Raw genomic sequence first — 18373 nt, 5'->3', positions numbered from 1 at the left:
GCGACCTCTGCACAGTGTTCAGCTAAAGCTACAAGTTAGTGTAGTGCTTCCTCTGAACAGTGTTCAGCTAAAGCTACAAGTTAGTGTAGTGCACAGTGTTCAGCTACAAGTTAGTGTAGTGCGTCCTCCTCACAGTGTTCAGCTAAAGCTACAAGTTAGTGTAGTGCGACCTCTGCACAGTGTTCAGCTAAAGCTACAAGTTAGTGTAGTGCGTTCTCTGAACAGTGTTCAGCTAAAGCTACAAGTTAGTGTAGTGCACAGTGTTCAGCTAAAGCTACAAGTTAGTGTAGTGCGTCCTCCTCACAGTGTTCAGCTAAAGCTACAAGTTAGTGTAGTGCGACCTCTGCACAGTGTTCAGCTAAAGCTACAAGTTAGTGTAGTGCGTCCTCTGAACAGTGTTCAGCTAAAGCTACAAGTTAGTGTAGTGCACAGTGTTCAGCTAAAGCTACAAGTTAGTATAGTGCGTCCTCCTCACAGTGTTCAGCTAAAGCTACAAGTTAGTGTAGTGCGACCTCTGCACAGTGTTCAGCTAAAGCTACAAGTTAGTGTAGTGCACAGTGTTCAGCTAAAGCTACAAGTTAGTGTAGTGCATCCTCCTCACAGTGTTCAGCTAAAGCTACAAGTTAGTGTAGTGCGACCTCTGCACAGTGTTCAGCTAAAGCTACAAGTTAGTGTAGTGCTTCCTCTGAACAGTGTTCAGCTAAAGCTACAAGTTAGTGTAGTGCACAGTGTTCAGCTACAAGTTAGTGTAGTGCGTCCTCCTCACAGTGTTCAGCTAAAGCTACAAGTTAGTGTAGTGCGACCTCTGCACAGTGTTCAGCTAAAGCTACAAGTTAGTGTAGTGCGTTCTCTGAACAGTGTTCAGCTAAAGCTACAAGTTAGTGTAGTGCGACCTCTGCACAGTGTCCAGCTAAAGCTACAAGTTTGTGTAGTGTGTTCTCTGAACAGTGTTCAGCTAAAGCTACAAGTTAGTGTAGTGCACAGTGTTCAGTTAATGTTACAAGTTAGTGTAGTGCGTCCTCCACACAGTGTTCAGCTAAAGCTACAAGTTAGTGTAGTGTGTCCTCTGAACAGTGTTCAGCTAAAGCTACAAGTTAGTGTAGTACACAGTGTTCAGCTAAAGTTACAAGTTAGTGTAGTGCGTCCTCCTCACAGGGTTCAGCTAAAGCTACAAGTTAGTGTAGTGCGTCCTCCTCACAGTGTTCAGCTAAAGCTACAAGTTAGTGTAGTGCGACTTCTGCACAGTGTTCAGCTAAAGCTACAAGTTAGTGTAGTGCGTCCTCTGAACAGTGTTCAGCTAAAGCTACAAGTTAGTGCAGTGCAACCTCTGCAGTGTTCAGCTAAAGCTACAAGTTAGTGTGGTGCGACCTCTGTACAGTGTTCAGCTAAAGCTACCTGTAGAAGGTTGGTGGTGTTTTCCTGATCCTATCACTACCGCATGCAGCTACATTATTTACACGTTAGTGTAGTGCGTCCTCTGCACAGTGTTCAGCTAAAGCTACCTGCAGAAGGTTGGTGGTGTTTTCCTGATCCTATCACTACCGCAAGCAGTTAGATTATTTACACGTTAGTCTAGTGCAACCTCTGCACAGTGTTCAGCTAAAGCTACCTGTAGAACAGGGGTCCTCAAACTACGGCCCGCGGGCCACATGCGGCCCGCCGAGGACATTTATCCGGCCTGCCCCACCCAGGGCCGGATTCCCGACAGGCCAGGCTCGGGCCGGGGCCAGGTCGGCTCGGCTTGGGCAGGTCCACTCTGCTTCGGCAGGGAGCATATCCGCTCCGCTCAAGCCGCCTCCCCCACCCCAGTCATTGATGGAGGGCTCCGTGTGCCGCGCTGCATGCTGGGAAGTGTAGTTTCCAGCACAGTCCCGCGCGGATTAACGTCTTCCTCACGTGGCAGACAGGAGGCTCGGAGGGTGACAGTGAGACAGGAGGCGCGAAGAGTGACAGCGAGAGCGGAGGCTTCAGCCAACAGCCTACTAACAAGTGAGGACCACTGTCCATCCCTCTGTCCCCCTGTCCATCCCTCTGTCCCCCTGTCCATCCCTCTGTCCCCCTGTCCATCCCTCTGTCCCCCTGTCCATCCCTCCATCCCTCTGTCCCCCTGTCCATCCCTCTGTCCCCCTGTCCATCCCTCTGTCCCCCTGTCCATCCCTCTGTCCCCCTGTCCACCCCTCTGTCCCCCTGTCCACCCCTCTGTCCCCCTGTCCATCCCTCTCTCCATCCATCTGTCCCCCTGTCCATCCCACAGCCCCCCTGTCCATCCCTTTGTCCATCCCTCTGTCCCCCTGTCCATCCCACAGTCCCTCTGTCCATCCCTCTGTCCATCCCACAATCCCCCTGTCCATCCCTCTGTCCCCCTGTCCATCCCTCTGTCCCCCTGTCCATCCCCCTGTCCCCCTGTCCACCCCTCTGTCCCCCTGTCCACCCCTCTGTCCCCCTGTCCACCCCTCTGTCCCCCTGTCCATCCCTCTCTCCATCCATCTGTCCCCCTGTCCATCCCACAGCCCCCCTGTCCATCCCTTTGTCCATCCCTCTGTCCTCCTGTCCATCCCACAGTCCCCCTGTCCATCCCTCTGTCCATCCCACAATCCCCCTGTCCATCCCTCTGTCCCCCTGTCCATCCCTCTGTCCCCCTGTCCATCCCTCTGTCCCCCTGTCCATCCCACAGCCCCCCTGTCCATCCCACAGTCCCCCTGTCCATCCCACAGTCCCCCTGTCCATCCCACAGTCCCTCTGTCCCCCTGTCCATCCCAGAGTCCCCCTGTCCATCCCTCTGTCCATCTCACAGTTCCCCTCTCCATCCCTCTGTCCCCCTGTCCATCCCACAGTCCCCCTCTCCATCCCACAGTCCCCCTCTCCATCCCACAGTCCCCCTCTCCATCCCACAGTCCCCCTCTCCATCCCACAGTCCCCCTCTCCATCCTACTTTCCCCCTGTCCATCCCACTGTCCCCCTCTCCATCTCACTGCCCCCTGTCCATCCCACAGTCCCCCTCTCCATCCTACTTTCCCCCTGTCCACCCCACTGTCCCCCTCTCCATCCCACTGTCCCCCCTCTCCATCCCACTGTCCCCCCTCTCCATCCCACTGTCCCCCTGTCCGTCCCACTGTCCCCCTGTCCGTCCCACTGTCCCCCTGTCCGTCCCACTGTCCCCCTGTCCGTCCCACTGTCCCCCTGTCCGTCCCACTGTCCCCCTCTCCATCCCACTGTCCCCCTGTCCATCCCACTGTCCTTCTGACCACTCTGCAGTCCCCCCTCCACCCCACTGCCTCCCCCTGTGCATCCCGCTAGTGTGGGGTTCTTTGGGGTGCTGTGGTTAGGGTGGTCCACTTTTGGGTGCCTTAGATATGATGGACTGATTTGGAGTGTTGAGATAGAATGAGCCACAAGCTGGTCTAGGTAGGAGGAGGGCGGGACTTTTATCACAACGCGTCCGAACTATAGTCCGGCCCTCTAACAGTCTGACCGATAGTGAACTGGCCCCCTGTTTAAAAAGTTTGAGGACCCCTGCTGTAGAAGGTTGGTGGTGTTTTCCTGATCCTATCACTACCGCAGGCAGCTACATTATTTTAACATTGGTGTAGTGCGTCCTCTGAACAGTGGTCAGCTAAAGCTAAAAGTTAGTGTAGTGCGACCTCTGCACAGTGTTCATCTAAAGCTACCTGTATAAAGATTGGTGGTGTTCTCATACTACAGGCAGGCAGTTGATTTTGCTAGCTGCAGTATCAGTATATATATATATATATATATATATATATATATATATATATATATATATATATATATATATATATATATCCCAGCTTAGTGCAGCTACATCTCACTGAAGGCCATTAGTATGTCTGGAAGGCCAACAAGGAGATGCAGACAGTCACAAGCCAATAAAATAGGGCAAGCAGGCTCTGTGTCTAGAGGCAACAGTGCTGTGTTGGTCGTGGAGACGGTGCATCCTCATCAGTACGTGGCCGTGGGAAATGCTTGGCCTTTTTTTCGGCATCTGGCCGTGTTGAGCCACAACATGTGGAAGACTTGGTCGAGTGGATGACCTAGCTGTCCTCATCCTCCTCATCCTCTCTCACCCATGCTCAGGGTACTTTGTCTGGCAAAGCAGCTGCCAACACGGCCTCTTCCCTCGGCTCAATGGCATCAGTGACTCCTTCCCTAGCCCTACCATGTCCTCTTGAGGAGTCCCTTGAACTGTTTGACCACAGTGTTGGGTACATGCTCCAGGAGGATGCCCAGCGTTTAGAGGGCTCTGATGATGATACTGATCTAGATGAAGGCAGTAACGTGAGCACGGACAGAGGAGGTGCCCAAGAAGGACAGCAATCTGGCAGTCATGCTCCCCCTGCTGCAGCATACTGCCAGGTTTGCTCCAGTGATGAGGAGGGAGGGGATGATGAGGTCACTGACTCAACGTGGGTGCCTGATAGGAGAGAGGAGGAGGAGGAGGCACATCACCAACGAGGCAGGATGCCCTCCAGGGGCCAGGCTAAAGGCAGCACACTGACTGCATCACACCACAAAGCTCCGCATGTGCAGGGCGCTGCTGTCTCTGCGCATTATTCCAAAAGTTCTTTGGTGTGGGCCTTTTTTGAGATGAGTGCATCAGATCGCACCGCTGCTATTTGCAACATATGTCTCAAGCGTATCTCGCGTGGCCAAAACATCTCCCGCTTGGGCACCACATGCTTGACCAGACATATGTTGACCTGCCATGCAGTTCGTTGGCAAACGTATCTAAAAGACCCACACCAAAGAACAAAGAGGACCTCTCCTTGCTCCTCATCAGCTGAGATCTCCAACCCCACTATACCTTCAGTCCTCTCTGAGACCTGCACTGAGAGGAATGAAGGTGTAGAATTAGGTGTGTCACAGCCAAGTACTTGTGAGCAATCTGCTTTCGGTACACCGACGTCAGATTGTACCAGGCAAATTTCCCTGCCCCAGCTGCTGCACCGCCGAAAGAAGTTCACTCCCAGCCATCCACATGCCCAGCAGTTGAATGCTAGCTTGGCAAAATTGCTAGCACTTCAACTGCTACCTTTTCAGTTGGTAGACTCTGCCCCCTTCCGTAAGTTTGTGGAATGTGCGGTTCCTCAGTGGCAGGTACTCAAATGCCACTTTTTCTCACGGAAGGCGATTCTGGCTCTCTACTGGCATGTGGAAGGCAATGTCTTGGCCTCACTGGACAGGGTGGTCAGCGGTAAGGTGCATATTACCGCTGGCTCATGGTCCAGCAGGCATGGAGAGGGACGTTACCTAAGTTTCACGGCACATTGGGTGACTCTTCTGGCAGCTGGGAAGGATGCAGAACAAGGCGCAGTAGTGTTGGAGGTTGTTCCACCACCACGCCTCCAAAATGCCACTACTAATGATTCTGACACACCTCTCTCCTCCACCCCCCTCCTCTTCTTCTTCCTCCATGACCTCTTCCTGTGCTTTGTCCTCAAAACCAGCAGTGCTCCGTAGGCGTTCAAGGGGCTACTCAAGTATGCAGGCCAAAAGATGCCATGTGGTGCTTGAGCTGGTGTGCTTGAGGGACAGGAGCCACACTGGGGCAGAGGTTCTGTCAGCTCTGCAGGGGCAGGTTCAGAGGTGGTTGACGCCACGCCAACTTAAGGCAGGAATCGTGGTTTGCGACAATGGCACCAACCTCCTCTCCACCCTCTGACAGGGACAAATGACCCATGTGCCCTGTTTGGCTCACGTCCTTAACTTGGTGGTGCAGCGGGTTCTTGGGCAGGTACCCGGGCTTACAGGATATCCTGAGGCAGGCCAGGAAAGTCTGTGTGCATTTCCGCCGGTCATATAATGCCAGTGCTCGGCTGGCAGACCTCCAAAAGGAATTTAACCTGCCCAAGAACCGCCTAATCTGTGACATGCCCACCAGGTGGAACTCAATGTTGGCCATGCTGCAGCGATTGCACATGCAGCAGAGGGCCATCAATGAGTACCTGTGCGACTATGGCACCAGGACAGGGTCAGGGGAGCTTGTTTTTTTTTCCCCACGCCAGTGGGCCATGATCAAAGATGCATGCACTGTCCTGTCAACATTTGAGGAGGCCACGAGGATGGTGAGCAGTGACAGTACATGCATCAGTGACACTGTCCCCCTTGTCCACCTGTTGGAGCACACGCTGCGTGGAATAATGGACAGGGGACTTGAGGCAGAACAGAGGCAGGAAGAGGAGGACTTCCTTAGCTCTCAAGGCCCCCTTTATCCAGACAGTGTTCCTACGTGCCCGCCGATCACACAGGAAGAGGATGAGGAGGAGGAGGATTGTGCCAGTATGGAGGTGGAGCCTGGCACTCAGCATCAGCAGCAGTCTTTAAGGGATCATTTACAGCCCCAAGAAACACATGGACTTGTACCTGGCTGGGAGGAGGTGGCTGCGGATCATGTCGTCCTTAGTGACCCAGAGGACTCAGGACCGAATGCCTCAGCAAACCTACGCTGCATGGCCTCCCTGATCCTGCAAAGCCTGCGGAAGGATCCTCGTATTCGTGGTATCTTGGAGGGGGATTGTTACTGGCTGGCAACCCTCCTTGATCCACGTTACAAGGGTAAGGTTGCAGACCTTATCTTGCCGTCGCAGAGGTTGCAGAGGATGAAACATCTTCGGTAGGCCTTGCAGAAAGGTCTGTGCAACACGTTCCCAGAAACTGGGAGGTTACAAACTCCTGTTTCTGGACAACGTGTTGCTGAGGCTTCGGTCAGTCATAGAAGGAGTGGTGGAGAAGGTGGCCGTCTGACCGATGCGTTCAGACAATTTTTTAGTCCGCAGCCCCAAGGTATGATCGTTTCCAGCAACCATCGCCAGTGTCTGTTTTACATGGTGCAGGAATACCTAGGGGCAAGATCTGACTTGGACACCTTTCCCACCGAAAATCCTCTGGGTTACTGGGTCTTGAAGATGGATCACTGGCCAGAGCTTGCACAATATGCAATTGAGCTACTGGCCTGTCCTGCATCCAGCGTTCTTTCGGAATGCACATTCAGTGCTGCTGGAGGCTTTGTAACCGATCACAGGGTGCGTCTGTCCACCGACTCGGTCGATCCACTGACCTTCATAAAAATGAATCAGTCTTGGATCACCACCAGCTACCAAGCACCTGATGCTGATGTAACCGAATACATTTTTTTGAAATGTCAGATCCCTTCAAAGACTGCCTATGCTGATGCTGAGTGACTATCCTGTTATACTGAGTAATTATTCTCTTCCTCCTCAATGATCATGATGATAGCTTGTAAGAACATTTTTGGTTCTGGGCGCCGCCAGTCCCGCCACCAGTGCCTGAGGCCCAATTTTTCAGTCCCTGTTTAACAGGGGCGTGTCATTACAATTTTTGATGCAATTCTTTGCAGCAGGGCTAGTTCCTGTGCTCCAACTAGAGTATCTGTGAGGGGTGCCAGTGTTGTGGCACCAGCACCAGTGCCTAAGGCCTAGTTTTTCAGCCCCTGTTCAACAGGTGCATGTCATTACAATTTTTGATGCAATTCTTTGCAGCAGGGCTAGTTCCTGCGCTCCAACTAGAGTATCTGTGAGGGGTTCCAGTGTTGTGGCACCAGCACCAGTGCCTAAGGCCCAATTTTTCAGCCCCTGTTCAACAGGGACATGTAATTAGAATTCTTGATCTAATATTTCACAGCAGGGCCCGTTTCTGCGCCCACCAAGAGTATCTGTGAGGACTTACAGTGTTGTGGCACCAGCACCACCACCACCAAAGGCCCTATTTTTCTGCCCCTGTTCAACAGGGGCATGGGCATGTAATTACAATTCTTGATCTAATATTTCACAGCAGGGCCCTGTGAGGGCTTACAGTGTTGTGGCCACAACAACACCTAAGGCCCAAATTTCTGCTGAGTATATAGGGCAGGCCCCTACTTTCAAACATCCAACTTACAAACGACTCCTACTTGCAAACGGAAGGAGACAACAGGAAGTGAGATGAAATCTACCCCTAGGAAGGCAAATTCTCTCCTGTAGAAGTTAATATGGGAAAAACTTTTCTCTTTTCCACTGATGCTTTATCACCAATCCTTGTTTCACAAAAAAACTCAAATTTTCAAAAAACATTAGTCATTGGGGACAAAAAGTGAGGTGAAATCTTCTGAAGAGGAGCACAGACAGCAAAACAAATGTCACAGGGGTGATAACCCTTACCTAGGTTTTCCAAAAAGCTTAAAATAGATTTTTTGGCTGGAGCTAAACATTTTAAAAATGTACCAGTTCAAAACTACAAACAGATTCTACTTAACAACAAACCTACAGTCCCTGTCTTGTTTGCACCGCCTGTATACTGCTGTTCAGAGTATATAGGGCCTGGGGGCCCCACACCTTTCCTTTTTTAATTTGGGTGCGGGGTTCCCCTTAATATCCATACAAGACCCAAAGGGCCTGGTAATGGACTTGGGGGTACCCATGCCATTTGTCTCACTGATTTTCATCCATATTGCCAGGACCTTACATTACATTAAAGCCGCAAGCAGGTTTAAATGACTTTTTTTCCTTTAAAAATGACATTTTGTGCAGGGACTGTTCTAAGCACGGGAAACATGCGCCACTTTACAGGCATACTATAGACACCCCCCAGGTATGATATTAAAAGGAATATTTCCTTTTTTTTTTTTTTACTTTAAGCATCATTAAAATCACTGCTCCTGAATAAACGGACGTTTTTAAAAGTTTTTTTGCATTGATACGTGTCCCCTGGGGCAAGACCCGGGTCCCCAAACCCTTTTTAGGACAATACCATGCAAATTAGCCTTTAAAATGAGCACTTTTGATTTCGAACATTCGAGTCCCAAAGACATCAATGGGGTTCTAACGTTCGTGCGAATTTTTGGTCCGTTCGCAGGCTTTGGTGCGAACCGAACGAGGGGATGTTTGGCTCATCCCTATAGACCACCACTTGATTATACCAGTTTTCCACCAGCACAAAATATAAAATAAATAAAGTATATAACAGCAACTATCTATCTTTGTAAACAATGTCAGCTTTCCCTATCTGCTCCAGGTCTTTCTAACACCCACTGATTGTGTACAGCACCATATGGTTTTAGCAATTTGGAGCAGAATTGTAAATTATAACAGCAACTATTTCTCCCTGCAAATACTCTGTCACATTGCCCAATATATTCTAGACCTCTCCAACATGCACAGACTGTGTATAGCACCACTTGATTATTTCAATTTTCAGCAGCACTGTATAATATAGAAGCAACTATCTCTATCTGCAAACTCTCTGCCAGCTCTCCCTTTTCACTCCAGGTCTTTACAACACCCACTGACTGTGCTAATTGGTCTGGTGCTCCTTTCTGTATCTTTATAGTTTTAGCTACTGGAGCTGACTTGCTAGAGTTATTGAGCTTGTTTGAGGTTTTTCTTCATCTGAGTGTACAAACAAATTTGAACAGCGGTTAAGCACTTAATCTCTTGCTGGTAAATAGTTGCTAATATAAGCAGCATCTAAGCATCAGGTTGCAAGTGGGACAATTTCAAATGATACTAGCAATGGTAAACCATGACAGGCATGTAGGAAAAGTCCAAACAGGTTTTCCCTACACTTTTTTCAGCAAGGCAGTATAAAACACAGTTCAATGCAGGAGTTCTTTATACAGCAAGATTATAGCAATAAATTTATTTTATTTATTTATTTCAGGTACTTGTATAGCGCCATCAATTTACGCAGCGCTTTACATATACATTGTACATTCACATCAGTCCCTACCCTCAAGGGGCTTACAATCTAAGGTCCCTAACTCACATTCATACATACTAGGGACAATTTAGACAGGATCCAATTAACCTACCAGCATGTCTTTGGAGTGTGGGAGGAAACCGGAGTACCCGGAGGAAACCCACGCAGGGAGAACATGCAAACTCCAAGCAGGTAGTGTCGTGGTTGGGATTCGAACCAGTGACCCTTCTTACTGCTAGGCAAGAGTGCTACCACTACACCACTGTGCCGCCCACTACACCACTGTGCAATAAATAAAACAACTGCTCATTCGATCCGCTAACTAAACTTATATCAGTTCCTGAATAACAGTGTGCCCCTAATGTGTTCCCCACACATGCAACATGTATACCTATTTACTTTTATGTCAGAAGTCAGTCTATTTAGAAAGCAGCAAACTCCCATAGCATAGAGAAAAAGAGAGAGAGAGAGAGCAAGAGAGATCCCCCCCCCCCAAGCCTCAATCAGCTCACATATAAAAAGGCTTGCACACATCTGAAACTAATGAACCCCTTCTCGTCACTGCCTTCCAGCCCTTTAAGAGTTTCTAAATGCTGGGAGGCAGGCATTTGGGTCATGTGACCGCTGTGAATGGCTGTCACAGCAGTCACATGATCGGAAAGCTCTTGATCGCAACTATACAGCAGGAGCTTTCTGGTCCCTGCCAGTAACTGTGCTGGGAGCATGCAGGGTTCGCTCTCAGCACAGAAAAGTGTTTACATGGGGCTGCATGTATGCAGCCTATATACATGTGATTCTGCACTTCCGGGTAGGGGGTGCATACGCGCACCGCTTCTGCTGTGATTGGTCACAGCAGAAGCTGATCAGCGGGTGCCGGCCAATGAATGAAAAATATTACTACAGGAGGAAGCACAGTTAATTTTGTGTACTAACACAACCAGCCCATAAGGTATGAATGATAGAAACCAGCTGGCAGCATTTCTGTGATGCTTAATTATGAGACATTTTTGTTTACTCGAACATATCTTTAAGTAATTGTAAAAGCATTAACAATGACAATGTGTGCTTTTGTAGCAGTATTGACCTATGTAATAGCAGTGTATAGAAAATGGTGAAAATGCTGCGCCAAACTTAACGTGGAGCCGCCAACACAACAATAAGACTAATTGTAAAACAATATGTAGAATAAATGTGTAGCCCTAAAATTGTATCTTAATCACGGTCACCTGATGGTATTGCTAATCTGGGGACAATGCAATCTAAAGATACAGTGAAGTATCACCAATATGTAAAACAAATATATATACCTGGAGGTGGTGAATATGTGAATACGGGTGATGAAGCCATATGTGATACAAGTGTTGCAGATAGAGTCAACGATATATACACACTAAACATGTAAAAGTGAAAAGAAAGTGTGTAGTGGTAGTGGATAAAAAAATCGTAATGTACTGACATATAATATGTATTCACACTATATGCAATAATATGATACAAAATAATGTCAAGAACCAATAATGTAGGATTCAGATATAATGAATATAACCCACACAGGCATGCATCTGAACTATAGTTGTCACATTCCAAACATGCTGATGCATATGAAAATAAAATATGCCATTACTCCACAGACAAAAAACAAAACTACTACAAAAAGTCCAAGTGATTATGCTACCACAACAGACATTCAGAGTAATTAAGAAAGTGATGTTTGTGCTGCAAACAGATGTCTGACGATCTCTAAATATTCATATATAATCAGCCGTTACAGTAACACCTGGGATTGTGCCTTCACCTTCTGGGGATGAAGGGATTGGGTACTCTTACCCCATGTAGTGGACCAACTCCAAGGTACTTCAGCTACTTCTTTGGTGACAAATAGGAATCCAGGATACAACTCACCGACCACGATCCTCCAAGTAGTGATGTTGATTAGGGTATATGAGAGAAAAAAAGCCTCCACATAGTGTAAATCCAAAAATGTTGAGATTTATTGAAGTAAAAAGTCCAACATCCAGAAAGATGAGTACTATAAAAAGTGGTTCAATTGAACAAGTAAAGAGGCGCAGTAAAAGTGGCTTGGCAAACACGATAACCCTACGCATTTTATCTGCAAATACTTCAACTGGGGTGTGCAAATGTCAGCCACCACTGCGTTTATATATAAAAACTATAATTATTAAATTGTCACCTAGTGTGGCCATCATGGAGTTTCACATCCAATAGAGGTCGGCGTGCGTTCCAGACCTCATATCAGACAGCCAATTGGGAACATGGAATAAAAATGCGCAGGTGCGAAGACACACCGATTGATCCAAGCCTCACCTTCAACAGCCAGTCTGTGTCCAGCGCACCAACCACTTGACGCTAACGTCATACGTAAGCGACGTCGGACGGGCCGATGAGGAGAAGCGCTCAGCTATCCAAGACTCGTCCTCAACAGCCAATCCAAAACGGAAGCATTAAGCACGTCATACACAAATGGCGCAAGGCATGCCCAGACAGAGGCCAAGGGGACGGTGAATGTGAAAGCGTTCCAGCACTCGTCTTAAGTATGGATAGCAATGGGGCAGAATAAGTGTGTAGATATCCAAAATAGATATCATCATATAAACTAGCTGGGGTAAAATGCTAGTAAATGTACAAGAAACATACTAAATGGGCCTGTGGGAAGAACAGTAAATAGAGTAGACTCCGGATAGTGAAACTTCCACATGACCAAACTTGTGAACGAGCAATAGGCTAGAATAAATGTACATATACAAATATAAGTAAGTAGCCAGGGAATAATAAATCATTATAATAATAGACAGATGACTGGTCACTAGCCTAATTTGGGGTAAAGGTGGTTCCTTCATCGCTGTGTAACCAATAGGTCCAATGTGGGCAGGCCCTAAGTTCAAGAATGTAAATGCATTTAATTGCATACAAATCATGAACAGGATCACAAGGACCCCACATCACAGGGCTCAGTTATGATCATCCCCAAATAATAAAAGGTCTAGTTACCAGTAAACAAAGACAATGCCTAAAATATAAAACCCAGAAAAGGGAGATGTAAAACACCCCAAATAGCGAGGACTTAAAAAGAATACATGGTAAACAGACATATCTATGTTAAAAAACTATAGACAATAAATGAAATGGTATAATAATAAACAATACACTTATGAGTCGTAATAAAGTACATGTTAATGCCATGTCAAACGAAAGGGTATTGTAATATGTAATGATACAACTGTGAACCTCAGATTGGGAGAATGGGTAAGGAAATCTCTCAGGCTTGGTTAATAAAAGCATTGATGTCCCAATCTATGTTTAACCTGTACGGTGTATAACTTTTATGCTGATGTATCCAGAAAGTCTTAAGCCTGGAGACACCTCTCAGACATGATTTGCCCCTCCAATGTGGGACAAATTTGTCAATAACTTGAAACCTGGTATCTGAGGGATTTTTATTGTGGTAATGTAGGTAGTGTCTAGGCACACTGTGATTGATCTGACCTTTTTTGATACTTGCTGTATGTTTATTTACCCTTGTGGAGAAGGTACTAGGGCAAGTAATCAAGTACACAACACAGCGAGTATACAAGAAGAGCAGCGCTGGATATAAATAAACATTGAAAAGAATACTGTGCTAGGTGCAAATAAACACTAAAAATGAAAATAAATACAAATGAAAAAAGCAAAATAAAAAACTGTGCACAATAATTCACTTAAATATTGTCCGTGGGTGTTCCCAATATAGTGAAAGCTGAAGTGTAAATAAGACGTGCTTGTTCATTTATATAGTGTCCATAGAGACATGTGGGAAAATCGCTATTGGATATATGACTTCCACCGCTGTTAAACCCTTCACCACAGAGAGATTAAAGGCTTACCAGACAGCCCTTAAAGAAAGGCATGAAACGACCTCCACTTTAGATGTTATCCCTTCTGTGGATGGGTCCTGTTCGAAAGTGCTAGGTGGATAATCTCAGATTGTCATCCATGGAGGAGAGCCATTCCCAGCGATGTTTGATATCTGGTCTGTGTATCAAGGCTGATACACAGACCAGATATCAAACATCGCTGGGAATGGCTCTCCTCCATGGATGACAATCTGAGATTATCCACCTAGCACTTTCGAACAGGACCCATCCACAGAAGGGATAACATCTAAAGTGGAGGTCGTTTCATGCCTTTCTTTAAGGACTGTCTTGTAAGCCTTTAATCTCTCTGTGGTGACGGGTTTAACAGCGGTGGAAGTCATATATCCAATAGCGATTTTCCCACATGTCTCTATGGACACTATATAAATGAACAAGCACGTCTTATTTATACTTCAGCTTTCACTATATTGGGAACACCCACGGACAATATTTAAGTGAATTATTGTGCACAGTTTTTTATTTTGCTTTTTTCATTTGTATTTATTTTCATTTTTAGTGTTTATTTGCACCTAGCACAGTATTCTTTTCAATGTTTATTTATATCCAGCGCTGCGATTCTTGTATACATGCTTAGTGGTGCCCCCTATCAGGGTTATAGCGTTCAGCTGCAGGATACCTCTTCACAGGTTTATATTTCCAATTTTACTCACAATATTTGTACACCTAGCGCAAATTTTTCTTTTAGAATAACACAACACAGCGAGTAGCGCGTGTCGTGAAGTGTTTCATGTGGTATTCCAAAGACGTGGTAGTAGACATAAATGTTTCTGTTTTCCTCCGACCGCAAGTGTTATGCAAATAAACATTACACTTGCGGCACGGAAAATAGCCTTTCAGGTTATGTAAAAACGATGGAACAGCAGGGGGATCTATCACATTGGGTGCAATTTGTCCACCCAAAGGGAGGGCTCTCCTATAAATTACACCCGCTCGTTCAGGGAGTGCTGGGCCCAATACTTAGTCACTTTTAAGAACCTTCCAATGTCTGTGAATGATATCTTTTATTTGCTTATGTTCTACAGAAAAAGAAGTGAAAAAAGACCATCTGTACATGTTTTGATTGATCTGATATCAGTATATTCCTGTCTAACAACGATATATCAACAAGTTGGTCAAACTCCAACACAGGATGGTACTGTGGGAATTTTATTGATAGACCAGTGCCATGTCCTAAATAGTAGTATTTGAAACAAGAACGGAAACAAAAAATGGACTTTGTAGGCACCAATTATAAAAAATACATAAATGTATGTTTTTTTTTTTTATAACTGGTGCCTACAAAGTCCATTTTTCATTTCCGTTCTTGTTTCAAATATGTCTAACAACGATACTTTATTAATCTTCCCAGGCTGATAACCCTTATGTATAAATCAGGACTTTAGAGTCTCAGCCTGAACATAAACGTCGGTAAGATTGGTACAATTTTGTCTAATCCATAGCAATTGGCTACGTGGTACTGACTTTAACCAGACAGCATGATGACAGCTGTCGACCAGCATGTAACCATTCCGGTCAGTAGGTTTAAAGAAGGTTTTGGTCACTAATTGTTAATTGGCCACTGAGATTTCCAAATCCAAAAAATGTATATTGGAATACATCAGCTTAAAAGTTATACACCGTATGGGTGACAGAGAAAATTGAGTACTGTCCGTGATACTTTTTTAATTTGCACTAACATACAATTTTTCAGGACAAGCTTTCGGGGTATGTCCCTTTCTTCAAGGTCCAAGCAGTACTGATTCACAAATTTTTAAGCAGCATGTTAAAGAAGAAGAAAAAAAAAAAAGAGAAAACCAAACACATACAAATCAATGGTAATAAAGATAGCAGCAGAGTTAGTGAGATAAGACAGAGGGAGAGCTGTTAGTGAGATAAGACAGAGGGAGAGCTAAAAAAAGTATAAAAAAAGTATCACGGACAGTACTCAATTTTCTCTGTCACAATTGCACTAATACGGCTACAATCAAATCAACTACACATATGGGTCAAACATAGATTGGGACATCAATGCTTTCATTAACCAAGATTTCCTTACCCATTCTCCCAATCTGAGGTTCACGGTTGTATCATTACATATTACAATACCCTTTCGTTTGACATGGCATTAACATGTACTTTATTACGACTCATAGATGTATTGTTTATTATTATACCACTTCATTTATTGTCTATAGTTTTTTAACATGGATATGTCTGTTTACCATGTATTCTTTTGAAGTCCTTGCTATTTGGGGTGCTTTACATCTCCTCTTTCTGGGTTTTATATTTTAGGCATGGTTTTTGTTTACTGGTAACTAGACCTTTTATTATTTGGGGATGATCATAACTGAGCCCTGTGACGTGGGGTCCTTGTACTTACTTATATTTGTATATTTACATTTATTCTAGCCTGTTGCTTGTCCACAATTTAAGAAACGTGGAAGTTTCACTATCCGGGGTCTACTCTATTTACTGTTCTTCCCACAGGCCCATTTAGTATGTTTGGTGTACATTTACTAGCATTTTACCCCAGCTAGTTTATATGATGATATCTATTTTGGATATCTATGTAACACACTTATTCTGCCCTATTGCTGTCTGTAATTAAGACGAGTGCTGGAACACTTTCACTTTTCACCGTCCCCTTGGCCTCTGTCTGGCATGGCTTGCGCCATTTGCGTAGTCTTGGATAGCCGGGCGCTTCTCCTCATCGGCCCGTCCAACATCACTTACGTATGACATTAGCGTTATGTGGTTGGTGCACTGGACGCGGACTGGCTGTTGAAGGTGAGGATGGATTGCTCGGTGCGTCTTTGCACCTGCGCATTTTTAATCCATGTTCCCAATTGGCTGTCGGATATGAGGTCTGGAATGCATGCCGACCTCCATTGGATGTGAAACTCCACAATGGCCACACTAGGTGACAATTTAATAATTATAGTTTTTATATATATATATAAGCGCAGTGGTGGTTGACGTGTGCACACCCCAGTTGAAGTCTTTGCAGACGAAACGCGTAGGGTTACCGCGCTTGCCAAGCCACTTTTACTGCGCCTTTTTACTTGTTCCATTGAACCACTTTTTATAGTACTCATCTGTCTGGATGTTGGACTTTTTACTTCAATAAATCTCAAAATGTTTGGATTTACACTATGTGGAGCCTTTTTTTTCTTATATACCCTAATCAACATCACTATTTAGAGGATCGTGGTCAGTGAGTTGTATTCTGGATTCCTATTTGTCACCAAAGAAGGAACCTCGCCTTGGAGTTCGATCTATGTCTACCTGACTTACATCTATGCATGTTTGATTCACTGCCGCTGGCATGTGGATCCACTAAATGGGGTAAGAGTACCCAATCCCCTCATCCCCAGAAGGTGGAGGCACAGTCCAGGGTGTTACTGTAACGGCTGATTAGATATGAATATTTAGCGATCATCAGACATCTGTTTGCAGCACAAACATCACTTTCTTAGATACTCTGAATGTCTGTTGTGGCATCATAATCACAGTTTTGTTTTTTGTCTGTGGAGTATTGGCACTTTTATTTTCATATGCATCAGCATGTTTGGAATGTGACAACTATAGTTTAGATGCATGCCTGTGTGGGTTATATTCATTATATATGAATCCTACATCATTGGTTCTTGCCATTATATTGTATCATATTATTGCATATAGTGTGACTACATTTTATATGTCAGTAAATTACGATTTTTATCCACTACCACTACACACTTTCTCTTCACTTTTGCAAGTTTAGTGTGTATATATATTTGACTCTATCTGCAACACATGTAACACATACGGCTTCATCACCCGTATTCACATATTCACCACCTCTAGGTATATATATTTTGTTATGTCGACAGCTGATACAACATTCAAACCATGTGTGCGAGGCCTTAGGCCGGCTTCAGTCAGACAGACTGCTCTACACACTGGCCGAATGTTGCTTGGTTTCTGTTGAACCAGCCAATATTTGGCCCATCTATATCAGCCTTAAGTCTCGTCTAAGGAAATGGGACCATTCAGAGGTTAAATAGGTGTTTCCCTGGCCAAGGATTTTCCAAGTGACTTGAGAATGTGTACAACCTGCAAGAGATGTTTTTAAATTTCTTATAAATCTGCAATAAGAAGTATTAGGCCCCTTTCACACTGGGGCGGGGGCGTTGTCGGCGGTAAAGCGCCGCTATTGTAAGCGGCGCTTTACCGTCGGTATTCTGCTGCTAGAGGGGCGGTTTTACCCCCTGCTAGCGGCCGAGAAAGGGTTAAAACCACCGCAAAGCGCCTCTACTGAGGCGCTTTGCCGGCGGTATAGCCACGCTGTCCCATTGATTTCAATGGGCAGGAGCGGTGAAGGAGCGGTATACACTCCGCTCCTTCACCGCTCCAAAGATGCTGCTAGCAGGACTTTTTTTCCCGTCCTGCTAGCGCACCGATCCAGTATGAAAGCCCTCGGGGCTTTCACACTGGAATTAAAGCAGCGGCACTTTCGGGTGGGTTTGCAGGCACTATTATTAGCGCAATAGCGCCTGCAAACCGCCCCAGTGTGAAAGGACCCTTATAGATGTTATCTCTTCTTTTGACTACTTTCTTTAAAAAATATTGTCTTGAAATAAAAAAATATTATTTATACAATCTAAAGGCAAAAGGTGTAAATAAATAAAAAACATTGTGTTCTTTTTCTAGTTGGATTATTGTTACATTTTTTAGTGTCAATTTGCCTTCAGGAAGATTTTCAGAAAAAT

This window comes from Aquarana catesbeiana, linkage group LG04 (genome assembly GCF_042186555.1).
Source record: "Aquarana catesbeiana isolate 2022-GZ linkage group LG04, ASM4218655v1, whole genome shotgun sequence".
Classification (NCBI taxonomy): Eukaryota; Metazoa; Chordata; class Amphibia; order Anura; family Ranidae; genus Aquarana; species Aquarana catesbeiana.
Note: the sequence above shows the minus strand (reverse complement) of the source record.